A 17,750-nucleotide genomic window follows, 5' to 3' on the forward strand; every position below is an offset into this window, starting at 1 on the left:
TGTTCAGATATGCCCTATTCTATGTTACCTCTTAGATTTTGTCCATGGGGTTTTCTTGGCAAAGATACTGGAGTAGTTTGCCATTTCCTTCTCTAGTATTATAATATGAGTTAAATGACTTGCCCAGGGTCACATAAATAGTGTCTGTGGCCATATTTGAACTCAGATCTTCCGGATTCCAGACCCAATGTTGTATGCAATATACCACCTAGCTGCTGATGCTAATGATACCCCAAAAAGGGAGAAAAATGAGCATCCATAGATTATTTTAGGTCCATTAGAAGGGAGCAAAATGAAGTTAAGAAGCATTAAACAAGTAGGGTAGTATTAGAATCACCATGTTAAATTAGAAATAATTTTTTAAAAAGCTATATATATCTTTCTATGTAGAATTTATTTTGATATCTTGAAAAATCCAACCTTGAATGCCTCTAAAATTGTACCCACCTTCAATGTTGATTTATTCTGTATCTATTTGATCAAATGTAGCTGGTCTTCCAGACTTCATCTTAAGTACCACTTCTGGGTTTGGTAGAGAAAATTTTTTTTAACCCTTGCCTCCAGTCTTAGAATCAATACTGTGTTAGTCCAAGGCAGAAGAGTGGTAAGGGCTAGGCAAAGGTAAAAGTGACTTGCTCAACTACACAGCTAGGAATCGTCAGAGGTCAAATTTGAACCCAGGACTTCCTCTTTCTAGTCCTGGCTTTCAGTCCACTGAGCCTAGTTGTCTCATGACAACCTAGTTGTCTCATGGTAGAGTTTTAATGTGGTTTAAAGAGAAGGTGGTCCTCTTCTTACTTTATACTCCTACTTGACCTCATCAGCCTTAATGGGTTCAGTTACCATCTCTATGTTAATGATCCCTCTTCTTCCACTCCACACTCTGCCCCAGGGCTTTACATCCTGCCCTAGTATCTCTCTTGAGCTTTAGTCCTATAATAGCTTTGGTACATACCAAACTAGATAGGCAGACATACAAGTATCCAAAACTCATCACATTCAACACATAACTCATCTTTCTTTCAATGTCATTCATCTTCTGAGATTCCTTCTTTCTCTCTCTCTCCCTCTCTCTCCCATAAAGATTTTGTTTTACCAATTACATATAATAACAATTTTTCCACATAAGTTTTTTGAAGTTATATGATCCAAATTATCTCCCTTCCTGGAGATGGTAAGCAATTTGATATGGGTCATACATGTATTATCATACAAAACATGAAATCTCCCATTTCTGTTGAAGAAATCATTATCCTTTTAGTTACCCAGGTTTATAATTTCAGTGTCATTTCCCTCATGCTGCACCTTCATCCCATATACCCAATCTGATGATACATCTTGTTTCTATTTTCACTTCTATTGCATTTATATCCCCCTTCTCTCCATCTACATAGTTTAAGCCCTCATTACCTCTCAACTTGACTATTGGGGGGGGGGTGTTGTTTGTTTTAAAACCTAACTTCCTTGGAATCAATATTAAGTATCAGTTCCAAGGCAGAAGAGCAGTAAGGGCTATGCAATGGGGGTTAAATGACTTGCCTAGGGTCACACAGCTAGGAAGTATCTGAGGTCAAATTTGAACCCAGGACCTTTCATCTCTGGGCCTGGCTCTCAATCTACTGAGTCACTTAGCTGCTCCCTCTCCTAGACTATTATAATAGTCACCTCACTGATCTCCTTGCCTCAAGTTTCTGTCCTCCATCCTCCATCCAGCCACCAAAGTGATTTTACATAAATGCAGGTCTGAACATGTCACTTCTATTCAATAAACAACTAGGGCAATGGTTCTTCACTTTGGATGTGATTGCCCTTTCACTATTAAGTAAAGCCTACAAAACCTTTCTTAGATTAATGTTTTCAAATGCATAAAATAGACTACATTCAGTTATGAAATCAATCATATTGAAATAGTTAACAAAATATTTTTAAAATTAAGTTCATGGACCCCAGGTTAAGCATTCTTCCTAGTGACTTTATATTAGCTCAAGGATCAAATATAAACTTCTCTATTTGGCTTTGAAAGTTCCAGACAACCTGATCCTAATCTACTTTTCTGACCTTTTGCCATAGCACCTTCTAACACACTATGGTTCAGTCAAATTGGTCTTATTGTTCCTTGTACATGACCCTCCTGACTCCTCATTTGTGCTTTTGCAGTGGCTGTCCCCCATGATTAGAATGTGCTCTCTCCTCCCACCTCTTAGAATCTTCAGTTTTCTTTAAGGTTCAGCTAAATGTTCACTTAAATGAAGCTTTTTCTTATTCCTGTAGCTCCTACTTCCCTCCAAAATTGTCTTGCTTTTTTGTATATACATATAATACATGTTCTCAGCCTCTGCTAAACTATAAACTCCTTGAAGATGAATTCCTTTTGTCTTTGTATTTCTAGGGTCTAGCAGGTTCCTGGCATGCATATACAATATATATTTATATATGTAAAATGAAATTTATATGTGTAAATATATAATGACTATTACATGCCAACAAATCTGTTCTATTTTGCATGTCTCTTGTCATTCCAGTTTCATTAACCAGTGATCAAGAAGCATTTGGGTGCTTGCTATTAATACACAGACTGTCTAGAGATAAAAAAAAAATGACAGCCTCTATCCTCAGGGAACCATGACCTAAATGGGAAATATGGGGTTAAAATACAAGTTTGAAAATTAAGTACATGAGAAAAGCTAAAGTATTTTGAGAGATTAAAAGAGGGATTGCTTCTAACTTTAAAAAAATTACACTTATAGTATTTTAAGAATTGCAAATCAATTTTAAAATATTTCATTTGGGGAGCCAAGATGGCTTAGCAGCAGCAAAAGCTAAAACCACTCTGAGAATCCTCTCAAACCAACCTCAAAATGACAGGAATCACAAAACCAACAAGATAGAGTGTGGGGGCTCTATTGTGGTAAATTATTTGAAAGGTAGGCAGAGTCAATTTTCATGGGATAAGGGAGAACCAGAAATAGAACTGCCCATCAAGGAATGTGGGCTGACCACTCCCCACCTACTGCATCATGTTCCAGGCCTGGGCATAAGTCAACTTCAGGACCCTGCCTAACCTAACAGCAGAGCTCCCCACAACTACCCTTTAAAAGTCCCAAGCCTTGACACTAGCCCACAGTAAGGTTCCAAAGTCCATAGTATTTATCTATTTCAAGCATGCAATGAAACCCCTAGCTCACAGTGCTGAGTCCTGCAAGCCATCAGCCGAGAAGAAAGAATCAGCAGTTTTCAGAACTCTCAGTCCACAGACAACAAAAGGCTGGAGAAATGAACAAACAGCAAAAGAAACCTCACCATAGAAAATTTCTCTGGTGACAAAGAGCAAGGCACAGATTCAATAGAGGATAGTGAGATCCGAGCAACCACAAGCAAAAATTCAAAGAAAACTGGGAATTGGTCTCAGGTGCTAGAACTCAAAAAGGAATTCAAAAACCAAATAAGATGTGGAAGAAAAATAAGAAAAAGAAATGAAAGTAATGCAAAAAGAAAATAATAGCTTAAAAGTAAAATTGGTCAACTGGAAAATTAGGCTTAAAAATACAATGAAGAAAAGAGTTTTATAAAAAACAGAATTGACCTATGAGAAAAAGAGGTAAAAAAATAAGTGAAAAGGGTTCCATGAAAAGTAGAATGGACCAAATGGAAAAGCAGGGTCCAAAGGTCATAGAAGAAAATCAGTCTTTAGAAATTTGAATTGAGCAAAGAGAAGCTAATGACTTTGTGAAACATCAAGAAACAATAAAACAAAAGTTTTTAAAAAGAAAATATGAAATATCTCATTGAAAAAACAACTGACCTGGAAAATAGATCCAAGAGAGACAATCTAAGAATTATTGGAGTACTTGAAAATCATGATAGTCTTTAACAAGAGGGTAAAATAGAAATGGAAACAATCCACAGATCACCTCCTGCAACAAATCTTCAAATGACACCTCCCAGGAATTCTGTAGCCAAGTTCAAGTTCTCCCAGCTCAAAGAGAAAATACTGCAAGCAGTCAGAAAGAAACAATTCAGATATTATGGTGTCCCAGTCAGGATTACACAGATCTGACAGCTTCTACACTGAAGGATCAGAAGGCTTGGAATATGATATTCTGGAAGGTAAGAGAATTGGGTTTACAACCAAGAATCACCTACCAATCAACACTGACTATATTCTTTCAGGAGAAAGTATGTTCCTTTAATAAAAATAGAAGATTTAAAAATATTCCTGAAGAAAAGACCAGACTTAAACAGAACATTTGATGTCCAAAATTCAAGAGAAGCATAAAAAGGGAAATAAAGGGGGGAAAATTAAGGGACTAAATAAAGTAAAATTGTTCCTACAAGGAAAGATGATATTTGTGACTTGAAATTTTTATTATTAGCATAGTAATTAGGGTGTGTAGTAAACTATTTAGGATGATATGCAAAAAAAATCAAGAGGTGAAAAAAAGATTTGTACTGAGAAGTTAGAGATAAAATGGTGTAAATTATATCATATAAAGAGGTGTGGGGAGGGGCAAAACTTACAGTAGAGGGGAGGATGAGAGTGGTGACAGGCAATACTTAAACCTTGCCCTCACTGGAATTGGTTCACAGAGGAATAATATCTAGACTCAACAGGGATATAGAATCATATCCTATAGAGAAGTAGAAGGGGAATAAGTGTGGTGGTGGGAAGGGTGTGATCACGTGTGAAGGAAGAGTGAAAAGAGAAAGAGCATGATTAAAAGGGAAAAAGAATATGGAAGGGAACACACAGATGGTAATCACAACTGTGAGTCTAAATGGAATGAATTCACCCATAAAACAATGGATAGCAGAGTGGATTAAAAACCAGTATCCTGGGGGCAGCTGGATGGCTCAGTAGATTGAGAGCCAGGCCTAGAAATGGGAGGTCCTAGGTTCAAATCTGGCCTCAGCCACTTCCTAGCTGTGTGACCCTGGGCAAGTCACTTAACCCCCGTTGCCTAGCCCTTATCACTCTTCTGTCTTGGAGCCAATACACAGTATTGACTCCAAGATGGAAGGTAAGGATTTAAAAAAAAAAAAAAAAGAGTCCTACAATATGTTGTTTACAAGAACATTTGAGGCAAGTAGACACACACAGAATAAAGGTATGGGGATGAAGGAGAATATAGGCTTCAACTAACAATTATGATCTCAGTCAAAGCTAAAGCAAAAATATATCTGATTAAAAGAAATAAGGAAAGTAATTATATCTTCATAAAAAGAAGTATAGACAATGAAGTAATATCAGTACTTAACATATATGCACCAAATGGTATAGCCTCCAGATTTTAAAAGGAGAAACTAAAGGAACTTAAACAGGAAATATATAGTAAAATTATACTAGTGGGGGATGTCAACCTTCCTTCCTTTATTACAATTAGGTAAATTTAACTAAAAAAATAAATAAAAGTAAAGGAAATGAATGAAATTTTAGAAATGTTAGATACCTGGAGAAAATTGAATCAGCAGCACATGTTACATATGCAAAAACTGACCACATTCTAGGATATAAAAACTTCACAACTAATTTCAGAAATAATAAATGCAACTTTTCCAGGTTATAATGCAATAAAATTATAATCAATGCAAATTAAAAATTAGTTGGAAACTAAATCTTCTTCAAAATGGGTGAGTCAAAGAACAAATCATAGAAACAAGCAATGATTTTCTTAAAGAGAATAACAATGAGGAGCCATCATATCAAAATTTATGGGATACAGGCAAAGTAGTACCCTGAGGAAAATTTATATCCCTGAATGTGTATATCAATAAAATAGAGAAAAAGTAGATCAATGAGTTGGGCATGCAAGCAAAAAAAAAAAATAGAAAAAGAACAAATTGAAAATCCCCAACTAAAAACTAAATTGGAAATTCTAAAAATCAAAGAAAAATTAATAAAAGTGAAAATAAAAGAATTACTGAACTAAGAAATAAGACTAGGGGGGCAGCTGGGTAGCTCAGTGAATTGAGAGCTAGCCCTAGAGACGGGAGGTCCTAGGTTCAAATCTGGCCTCAGACACTTCCCAGCTGTGTGACCCTGGGCAAGTCACTTGACCCCCATTGCCTACCCTTACCACTCTTCTGCCTTGGAGCCAATACACAGTATTGACTCCAAGACGGAAGGTAAGGGTTATTTAAAAAAAAAAAAAAGAAATAAGACTAGGATTTAGTTGTATTAAAAAAAAAGAAAAGAAAATAGAACATTGGTCAACTTAATTTTAAAAAAGGAAAGAAGAGAATCAAATTACCAGTATCAAAAATAAAAAGGGTGTTTTCATCTCCAATGAAGAGGAAATAAAAGCAATCATTAGGAACTGTTTTGCCCAATTATATGAGAGTAAATCTGATAAATCCCAGGAAAATGGATGAATAGTTACAAAAATATAAATCGCCTACATGAACAAAACAAAGGAAATCGAATACTTAAATAATCCAATCTCAGAAAAAGAATTTAAACAAGCCATCAGTGAACTCCCTCAGAACCACCCCCTCCTCTGCCAGGCCAAATGGATTCAGAAGTGAATTCTATTAAATTAATTTAAAGAATGAGTAATCCCAGTACTATACAAACTATTTGGCAAAATGAGCAAAGAAAGATTCTTTTTATGACACAAATATGGTGTTGATACCTAAACCAGGAAAACTAAAAGGGAGAAAGAAAATTATAGACCAATTTCCTTAATATCGATGCAAAAATTTTAAATAAAATACTAGCAAAGAGACCACAGTAATACATCACAAGGATTATTCACTATGACCAGGTGGGATTTATATCAGGAAGGCAAGGCTGGTTTAATATTAGGAAAACTATCAGCATAACTGACTATATCAATAAGCAAACTAACAGGAATCACATGATTATCTCAGTAGTTGCCAAAAAAGTAAAAAAAAGCCTTCAATAAAATAAAGCACCCATTTCTATTAAAAACACGGGAAACCTAATAAGGAAAAATACATGTACAAGAATATTCATAGCTGCACTCTTTGTGGTGGCAAAAAAATTGGAAAATGAAGAGATGCCCTTCAATTGGGGAATGGCTGAACAAATTGTGGTAGATGTTGGTGATGGAATACTATTGTGCTCAAAGAAATAATGAAGTGGAGGAATTCCATGTGAACTGGAACGACCTCCAGGAATTGATGCAGAGTGAAAGGAGCAGAACCAGGAGAACATTGTACACAGAGACCAATACACTGTGGTACAACTGAATGCAATGGACTTCTCCATTAGTGGCAATGCAGTGATCCTGAACAACCCAGAGGGATCTATGAGAAAGAACACTGTCCACATTCAGAGGAAAAACTGTGGGAGTAGAAACACCAAAGAAAAACAACTGCTTGATTACATGGGTTGAGGGGATATGATTGAGAATATAGACTCTAAATGAACATCCTAGTGTAAACATCAAAACATGGAAATAGGTTCTGATCAAGGACATACATAATACCCAGTGGAATTGTGTGTCAGCTACGGGAAGGGTAGTGGGAAGAGAGGGAGGGAAAGAATATAATTCTTGTAACCAAGGAATAATGTTCTAAATTGACTAAAAAAAAAACACTGGAAACCATAGGAATAAAAGGGCCTTTCCTTGAAATAATAAATACTATCTAAAACCATCAGCAAGTATCATCTGTAATGGAGAGAAGTCAGAAGTCTTCCCAGTAAGATCAGGAGTGAAACAAGGATGCCTATTATCACCACTTATAATTTAATATTGTGCTAGAAATGCTAGCTTTAGCAATAAGAAAAGAAAAAGAAATTGAAGGAATTAAAGTAGACAATGAGGAAATTAAACTATCACTCTTTGAGGATGACAGATGATATACTTAAGAGAATCCTAGAAAATCAACTAAAAAACTGATTGAAATAATAACTTTAACAAAGTTGTTACATACAAAACATCCACAGAAATCATCAGCATTTCTATATCTTTCCAACAAAGCCCAGCAGCAAGAGTTAGAAAAGAGAAATTCCATTTAAAGTCATTTTAGACAATATAAAATACTTGGGAATCTATTTGCCAAGACAAAAGCAGGAATGATATGAATACAATTATAAAACACTTTTTAAAAACTTTTTACAAAACACTTTTCACACAAAGTGAGATCTAAACAATTAGAAAAACATTAATTGCTCATGGGTAGGCCAAGCTAATATATTAAAAATGACAATCCTACCTTTATCCAGTGCAATACCAAACCACCAAAAACTTTTATAGAACTAGAAAAAATAATAGCAAAATTCATCTGGAAGAACAAAAAAATCAAGAATATCAAGGGAACTAGTTAAAAAAAAAGGTGAAGGATGGTGACCTAGCAGTACCAGATCTCAAACTGTTCTTTAATAAAGCAGTGATCATCAAAACAATCTAGTACTAGCTAAGAAATAGAAGGGTGAATCAATGTACTTTACTAGAGGTAAATGACCTCAGCAATTTAGTGTTTGATAAAACCAAAGATCCCAGCTTTTGGCATAAGAACTCACTATTTGACAAAAACTGCTGGGAAAATTGGGAAAAAGTATGGCAAAAATTAGGTTTAGATCAGTATCTCATACCCTATATACCAAGATAAGGTCAAAATGTGTATATGATATAGATGTAAAACATATTATATATATAATTAGGGAAACAAAGAATAGTTTACCTGGTAGATCCATGGAAAAGGGAAAATTTATGACCAAACAAGAGATAGAGGACATTACAAGATGAAAATGAATAATTTTGATTAGATTAAATAAAAATGTTTTTGTACAAACACAAAATTGTGCAACCACAATTAGAAGGGAAATAACAAATGGGGAGGGGGGAATTTTTTTATAATAAGTTTCTCTGATAAAGGCCTCATTTCTTAAATATACGAATAACTGAATCAAATTTGTAGGAATATGTCATTCTCCAATTGATAAATGGTCAAACAATATGAATAGTTTTCAGATGAAGAAATCAAAGCTATCAATAATCAGAAGAAAAAAATGTTCTAAATCTCACTTGATTAGAGAAATGCAAATTAAAACAACTCTGATGTACCATTTCACATCTATTAGATTAGTCAATATGACAGTAAAGAAAAATAATGTTGGAGGGAATGTGACAACATTGGGACACTAATGCATTGCTGATGGAGTTGTGAACTGATCCAACCATTGTGAAGGGTTATTTGGAATTATGCCCCAAAAGCTATAAAACTTATGTGAAACTTTTGATTCAGTAATACCACTACTAGGTCTGTATCCCAAAGAGATTTTTTTAAAAAGGGAAAGGACCTGCTTGTACAAAAATATTTATAGCTGCTCTTTTTGTGGTGGCAAAGAATTAGAAACTAAGGGGATGTCCCTCAACTGGGGAATGGTTAAACAAATTGTGCTATATGATGGTGATGGAATATGATTGTGCTGTAAGGAATAATGAACAAGATGATTTCAGAAAGAGTTGAAAAGACCTATATGTACTGATGCAGGGTAAAATAAGCAGAACCAGGAAAACATTATACACAGTAACAGCTATATTGTGGAATGATCAAATGTTATAGACTCAGCTAATATCAGCAATACAATGATCCAAGACAATTCCAAGGGACTTATGACCAAGAATTTTTGCTCCCCACCTCCAAAGAAAGAATTGTTGGAGTAGGAATACAGATGAAAACATACAATTTTTCATTTATTTATTTGGGTTTGGGGAGGATTCTGATTTTATAAGATTACTTATATACTTACAAAAAGGAATAAAATGGAAATAGTTTTTGCATGATAATACATATATAACCCAGATTGAATTGCTTGCCAGCTTTAGGAGTGGGGAATGAAGAAGGAAGGGAGACAATTTGGATCATATGACTTTGGAAAACATGTGGAAATTTGTCATTTTATATACTTATATGTAAAAAAGTTAAATAAATAGAAAGTAAGGGTTTAAAAAAATTAAAGGAAAAGAAAAAAAGGGGTATGGATTAGTGTTAAATTCTCACAAAGAGGCCCAGGCACACTACATCCACATTACTGAAAGAATTGGAAGATGTGATTATTGTGATCATGGAAAGGCTATGAAGAACAAGAAAAATGCCACAAGATTTGAAAGGATGGGCAAGTAAATTCAGAACTAGTTGAAGAGTATTCATCAACTATATTCTCTAGCTGCTAGCTGCTTACCCTAGAGCAGCATTGGGGAAGGTTTTCAAGTCTGAGTGCCCAGAGGGCATATTCAGGCTGTCTGTGAACCCCCTGCATTACTGGAGAGAACAGTGAGGCCCTTTTGGGTGGTTGGACAGAGGGGTAGGGCATGCAAAAAAATGTCCTATGGTGCTAGGAAGAAAAGAAATGGAGTAGTTTGCCATTCCTAGCTGGCATGTGTGCCAATACTTCACCAATGCTGCCCTAGAGATTTGTTCTTGACCATGGACTATTTAAAAGCTTCACCAATGAACTGCATTAAGACACAGAAAACATTTTTATATATTTTAGAGATGACAAAAAACTGAGAGGGACAACTAATACATTTGATGGCAGAGTCAATTTCTAAAAAGATCTCAATTGGCTATGACAATGGGCCAAATCTAATGAGATTAAATTTAATAGGAATAAATGTAAATTCTAAACTCAAGTTCAAAAAAATCAATTGTATAACATAGAATGAGGAAGTGGATAATAGACAATAAGTCATGTGAAATTGCCTTAGACAAGGAGCATCTTAGATGACAGGTCATAGAGTTTGTATTCTGTACTATAGTCAGTCAGTCAATAAGTATTAAATGCCTACTATGTGCTTAACACTGGAGATACAAAGGCAAAAGATTATCCCTGTTCTCCTTGGCAATATGCCTTTTCCCATATTATTTACTGTGTTTGTAATGTCCTCTTTAGCCTTCTTTTTTGGTTGAATTTCTACTCATGCAAAAGCTCAACTCAAATGTTATTTCCTTCCTCTAACTTTCCCTAATCCTTGTTATTGGTTCCTAATCCTTGCTAACCTCTCCCTGGGATGTCACAGGACATATTGTTTTTCATATCTCTAAAGTATTTAGCATGTGATACTGTATCTTCTGTTTTTCTTCCTTGTCTACATTTTGTGTCTCCTCTAGTACCTAGCACAATACTTTGTATAAAGTATTTATTAAATGTTGAATTCAAAAAAATATAAAATATATCTTTGGGGGCAAGTAGGTGGCTCAGTGGATAGAGAAAGAGGCTTGGAGATAGGAGATCCTGGGTTCAAATATGACGCCAGACACCCTCCAAGCTGTGTAAGCTTGGACTAGTCACTTAACCTCAATTGCCTAATCCTCATCAGTCTTATGCCTTGGAACTGATAATTAGTATCAATTTTAAGATAGATGGTAAGTGTTTTTTTTTTTTTTCACTCTCTCTAATTTGAACCTCACACAATCCAGGGGTGGATAGACAGTAGCTGACTTGGAGAAGATTAGGGAATACACTGTGGAAAAGGTGGCACCTGGGCAGGACCTCCCTGAAGAATGGTGTCAATAGGAGGATGTGGTAAGAGACTACATTATAGGTATGGAGAATAATTTGCCCAAGTCATAGATAGGGGAGAACATAATAAAAACAGATCAAAAGCCTTCTCAGGACCTCAGTTTCCATTCCTATAAAATGAAAGTATTGAACTGGATGATCTCTAGATTTCCTGTGTCCACTGCCCCCATCAAAACCATTCCTTATAACAAAGAATTTTCTTTAAAAGAAAGAAAAGGAAGGGAAAAAATTAATAATGGTCCAAACATCAAAAATTGTTCCTAACTGCATTTTGTTGATACTGTAAACCTTAAAATTTCTTAGACTTATAAATGTTGGAAATTTCACCATTGGGAAATTTCATACTTGGAAAATTTCTTACTGATAGTGTATTGGAATGTGAACCCCATTGGCATAGGAGGTTCCTTCTCCTCCCTTCTTAAGATTACTTTAGGACAGAAACCTTTTGCTGAACAATGGAAAGGGCTTTGACCTATGCTTAAGCACAGAACAGGAATTTCTTTGAGTCATGATTGATTTTAGAATTGATACAATAGAGATACTTGGAATGACAGAACCAGGTCTTGGAAAATACAATTTCCACCCCACTCAGTCCTAACAGGATTTAGGAAGGGCTGCAGCATAGATCAAAATTTAATTATTTGAGAATATGACCTTCAACAGACATGTGCAAAGCCACAGACCTCTGGGTGGTCCTGGGTTAAGCTAGAGCCACCATTGGCACAGGGAAAATGATGGACAGTGATTGGTAGATGTGAGAACTGAGGGGAGGCAACTTGGATGGTTTCCTTAAAGATAGAGGGGTCTGAGGACTGAGGGGGTGGTTGGAGAGTTTTGGCTCTGAGTGGTTGGAGAGGTGCTCTGAGAAGCTTGCTCTGAAGGAACCTGAAGGTGGGGGCCTCTGAGACTGTTTCTCCATTTTGGTCACGTGAGTAATAGGGACTGATCTCTTTTCTTTGCCCCAGCTATCTAAGGGCTTGGGCCTTTTGGCCCAGCCTAAACAGAAGGGGTATTTAAGCCCTATTCCCTTCTCTCCCCTTTCTCTCTCCCTCTCTCTCTCTCTCTCTAATTCCTTTCTTCCTCCTGTCTGTAATTAAACTCTATAAAAGGTTGACGGCTGACTTGAGTTTTCATTTAGGAATTACATAGCTGAATTCCTTGGTGACCTTAAATTAATATATATCAGTCTTTTAAAGTGATTTCCTTGTCACAATACCCACCACCTTCTTTTCACCACCTTGTGTGACACTAACTTCAGAAACAGTTGTGTTCTGTCTCCCACTGCTATATAGTAGCACTAATAGGACATAAGTAGCACTCAGATGGGCCTTTTCTTTCAGGGGAAACTTGGGATCAGCAAAGGAGTTTTTTGTAATTTCCTGAATGCAATCCACTCTATCCTCCGCCTACTTTTCAACTCTGGATTCAAATTGTTCATCTGTCCTGTGTCTCACAAGTCTATAAAATTGTGAACAAGTGTTTTAGGGTGTCCATTCATCTATTAGGGTCTCTGCACATCTAAATTCATGTCAAAATCTAATCAATAAGGGGCAGCTAAGAGGCACAGTAGATAGAGTTGAGAGAATCTGGGTTCAAATGTGGCCTTAGAGCTGTGTGACTCTGGGCAGTTAATTTAATTCTGTTTCCTTAGCCCTTCTGTCTTAAGAGTTGTTACTAGAACAAAAAGTAAGGATTAAAAAAAATAAATCTAATTAGTAAACGCTCTTGATCAACTTGGTCTGGAAAGACCCAAATAGGAATGGAAAATTCATGTCTTTGGGTGATTACAGATCTGTTCCAGGCAGTTCTGTCATATCTTGGAGCTTGACACAATCAGCAGGATGTTATCCACAAAGGAGCATTGGATCATAGTGGTAAATACCATTTTATTCATTACTTGATATTTATTATTATCAAAATGGGCAATTTTTGATATACCTTCCAAAGAAACATGAATAATCTTGATGTACAAATAGGAGTAATTTCAGAGCCTTTAAAGCAGCATTTTGTCCTACTAAATCAAATGCTTTTCCATAATAAACAGTAAGCACAATAGGATTTTATATTTTCTACTCTTTTAGTTAGTTGTGAAATAAAGATATGGGTTAAATATTGCCATCAAAAGCCTGCTTGTCTACTACTCGTTATTCATTAAAGATGCCCCAGATTCATGTATAGCTAGCTTACTTTCATTTAGATTTTATACAGATGTGAGAAAAAGTTGGTAGTTACCCATGTTCTTTAGGTCATCTTTTTTCCAGTAATAATAGGGTCTTAGGTTTGTTTGTTTTTTTCACACATTGGGTATATCTCCTCCTTTATATCCCTTATATGTCAATCATCACACCTTTACAGATATGTCTCCTCCAGTAAAGATTGCTATATATATACTTAGTCCAATCCAGCTAGTTTTTCCTGCCTTGGTTCCCTTTCTTATCATTTTTATCTCCTTTATAAGCATATCTGGAACTATTATGCTAAAATCTCAGTGTAGTGGTTCTACTATCCTTGATGGAGAAGACATTTTCTTCTTTTTAAAAAATTTATCCCCTTTTTTTCCCTAGTTTGTATTTTTCACTTTACATTCTTGAAATGCCCTTGGAATTACTTTACTTTGTTGGATATCTTGCCAAGTATTATTTAAACTGATTTTTATCTTTATCCTTATAGAATATCATTTAAATATATTTTATATTTTTATTTTATTTCCAAGTTCTCTCCCTCCCCACATCACATTGAGAAGGAAAAAAATACAATACCCCTTATACATTTGAAGTCATGCAAAACATGATTTCTATTTTAATCATGTTGTAAGGAAAGAGAGAAGCAAAAAGAAAAAGAAAAAAACATGCTTCAGTATGCATTCACAGTCTATCAGTTTTCTCTCAGGAAGTGGATAGCATTTTTTTTGTCATTAGTATTTTGGAATTATTGTGGATCATTGCATTGATAAGTTAAGTTGCTAAGTTATTCACAGTTGATAACTGTTACAATATTGTTATTCCTGTGTATATTGTTCTCCTAGTTCTGCTCATTTCACCTTGCATCAGTTTATATAAGATGTCCCAGGTTTTTTCTGAAACTATCCTCTTCATTTTTTAAAGCATAATAGTATTCATCTAAAATATAATTTTAATAGACTACCTGTTCCCTTCTCAAACTTTCAACAACGGTGCTATTAATGGTGTAGAGCATTCATGTGAACATTTTGTACAGATGGGAAAATAGTCATTTGTGTTAATGGTTATGAACAGTTTCTTGATTGATTATTTTGGATAATAATAATATCAAAATTCTTTTCCTGAGACTTTGGGATCCATTCTCTGTTGAAAATTGATCCTTCATCAAATTGTATCACCTTCATTAAGGAGATATATATTGGTTTATTTGTTTTGTCCACCTTCTTTTGCCATCTGTATTTTCTTTAATGTCTTTCCTACTTCATAACGCATATCTGTAATTGTAAAGATAGGTTCTAAATGTAGTGACTCCACTTTCTTATGGCAGAGGGTTTATCATAAACATCTTTATAGAGCTTGCTTTTCCATTTTTTTTTAATTTTTATTTTTTGCCTATCTTCTTTTCAGCTTCATCCTCAAATGTTCTTGGGATGCCTTTGCTTAGTTAATTCTCATACTAAGCTCTGTGTAAACTTGTTTTCCCCATTCTTACTTTTGCTGTTTATCAGACAATTCTGATCCTAATCTTTTCTCATATAAGTCTTCCAGCCCCCCCCCCCCAAGTTAATCCACTCATTTTTGGAGTTCCTACTTTAGCTATCCACTCATCTTACTCTCTGCCTGACATTGCTGACCTGCACTTCTCCACCTGAACCAGCATTCTTCACAATGGCCTTAAGACCTAGATCTCCACACCAAGTTCTTCCCAGAATCCATACTTCCATTCCATGAAGAAATTAATCTGCTAATCTTTGGCTCTCCAGACCTCTGACCCAACGGATTAGTGTTTGAGTTTGTGAAAGTTTGCCCACTTAAGCCCACTATAAATTAAAGATTGATCTTGGACACTAGACTACATTTTAGCTTTAGGTCCCATGTAGCCATTTACTGAGGGCATGTCACATTTCACCATCTCGTTGTGGCTACTGACCCTTATGTTATATCCTTACCCCCTTTCTACCTTACTCCTTACTTCACTGTTCTCTATGTGTTTTTTCTCCCTATTTGGATGTAAACTCCTTGAGGGCAAGGACTACCTTTAAGAAAAATATTTCGCACAGGGCCCGATACACAGTAGATGCATTATAAATGCTGTTCATTAGTTCTCTGCCTTTACCCCCCTCTTTCTCCTAGTTTAATGTGTAATAGAAATAGTTCTAGATTTGGAGATCTAGAAACCTAGATTTGTGTTCCTATCTCTTCACCCTATTATTTTGGTGAGTTTAGGCAAGTCACTTCCTATTTCTAAGTTCATTTCTTCAACTTGTAAAAATGAATATTCATACTTGCACTATCTATTACCTAGGGTTGTTTTAAAGAAAGTATTTATGGACCCTAAACTTCCTCAAGTCCCTAACAAGGCTATTGGGACAGAATGAGAGAATGTAAACTATAAAGAGCTCTATGAATGTGAGCTATTTTTGTTTACTATTAGTACTCATATTTCAATATTTCCACGGGTCTATGATCTTCCCATCAATGTAAAACATTGATCCACATTTTCTTGTCCAATCCTTGTCCATATTCTCTAATAGATCCTTTAAAATTTTTTCTTTATTGCAAATTTAACAATCATCAACAAACATTACATTATACAACAAACAAAAAATTGTATATCAACTATTAATTGTTACACAAATTTTAAGTATATATTAAATTTAAAATGGTTGAAACTATATTACTGTGTCCCCTTCTGAACTTCGTTTTCTTCTATATTTTTTGTTTTGATGTTTTCCTTTTGTGTCCATTCCTTCTCACTAATCCATACCTCATACAAATATATGAAAGATCTCCCCAGTGGGACCAACACAGTAGCCACATATAAAAATGAGTGTCTCATTCCATGCCTGTAGTTTATCATCACTCTGCCAAGAAGCAGGAAGTAAGTATACAGCATCATCGGTTTTCTGAAGTCATAATCATTTCATTGATCAAGGTTCTAAAGACTTTCAGGGTTTTTTCCTTTTCATTATTTCACTCAATAGGCAAATGGTTCTCATGTTTCTTCCTATTTTGCTCTGTATCAATTTATAAAATCTTACCAAGTTTCTTTGAATTCTTCACATTTTATTATTTCTTATACTGCATTCACATACAACTATCATTTGTTTAGCCATTCCTCAACTGATGGACACCCTCTGTGTTTCCAGTTATTTGCTCTCCCAAAAAATGCTTGTATATGTGTGCATATTTATGCATATGTACATATTACATATGAATACATACAGTCTATTATGGATCCTTTCTGCCATTCACTTCTTTGTTTTATATACCTAGTAGTATTGGTAGGAAAAAGATTTGTACAGTTTGGGGACTTTTGGAATATAATGTGTAATTCCAAATGGCTTTCCAGAACTGTTCTTAGTTTTACCACTGGTACCTTAGCATGCCTGTCCTACATTCCCTCTAACCTTTACCATAATCATCTTTTGGCAATCTGATAGGCAAAGATTGAAACCTTACAGTTGTTTTTATATGCATATCTCATTTTAATTGGAAACCCATAGATTTGGAACCCATAGAGCTTTTACAGAGGACCTACCCTACATCTTGGTGGTTTTATTTAGGTCCCAATATTTTATGCATCTGGGCAGTAGTAGAACATTACATATGAAAGAATAATAGTAGGATAGTGACTGTTTTGATCTGAATTTAATAAAAACAGATGAGAACAAGATTAATAATAATCATGTAATACTCATTCAAAAATTATGATGATTAGAAAAGGACTTGGCCTCAAATCCTTGCTTTGCTACCTACTGACTTTTGGAGTGTAGTGCCTTGGAACAATTTTTTTTCCTTTTTTTCTTTTCTTTGGGCCTCAATTTCCACAGATGGTAAAATGAGAGTGTTAAAAAAATCAACGGTTTTCAAGAATGATACTAAGACTACCCCACTCCTAACCAGTCACCCCTGTTTTGAATGAGTTACCTTTAGGCCCAGAAGCAGCCGGGGACGATCAGTTCAAGGAAGTCTCTCCAGGGGGCGCGCGTCTCTGATCTTCCACAGGCCCACAACAACGAAAGCGCTAAGCCCCGCCCTAAGGCGCTTGGACTTCCGCTATCCATCCTGTGCTCATA

At 35.4% G+C, this 17,750-nt stretch overlaps 1 protein-coding gene across 1 annotated transcript in view; it reads right to left on the reverse strand.

Moving 5' to 3' along the window:
- Positions 1–17,731, reverse strand: part of LOC100031900 (lateral signaling target protein 2 homolog) — a 134,589-nt gene extending 116,858 nt beyond the window's left edge. Inside the window, exon 1 of the mRNA XM_056811688.1 lies at positions 17,602–17,731. The gene's annotated coding sequence lies outside the window, so the exon portion shown is untranslated. The remainder of the gene's footprint in view (positions 1–17,601) is intronic.
- Between the last annotated feature and the right edge of the window lie 19 nt (positions 17,732–17,750).

The sequence above is a fragment of the Monodelphis domestica genome, chromosome 1 (genome assembly GCF_027887165.1).
Source record: "Monodelphis domestica isolate mMonDom1 chromosome 1, mMonDom1.pri, whole genome shotgun sequence".
Taxonomy (NCBI): domain Eukaryota; kingdom Metazoa; phylum Chordata; class Mammalia; order Didelphimorphia; family Didelphidae; genus Monodelphis; species Monodelphis domestica.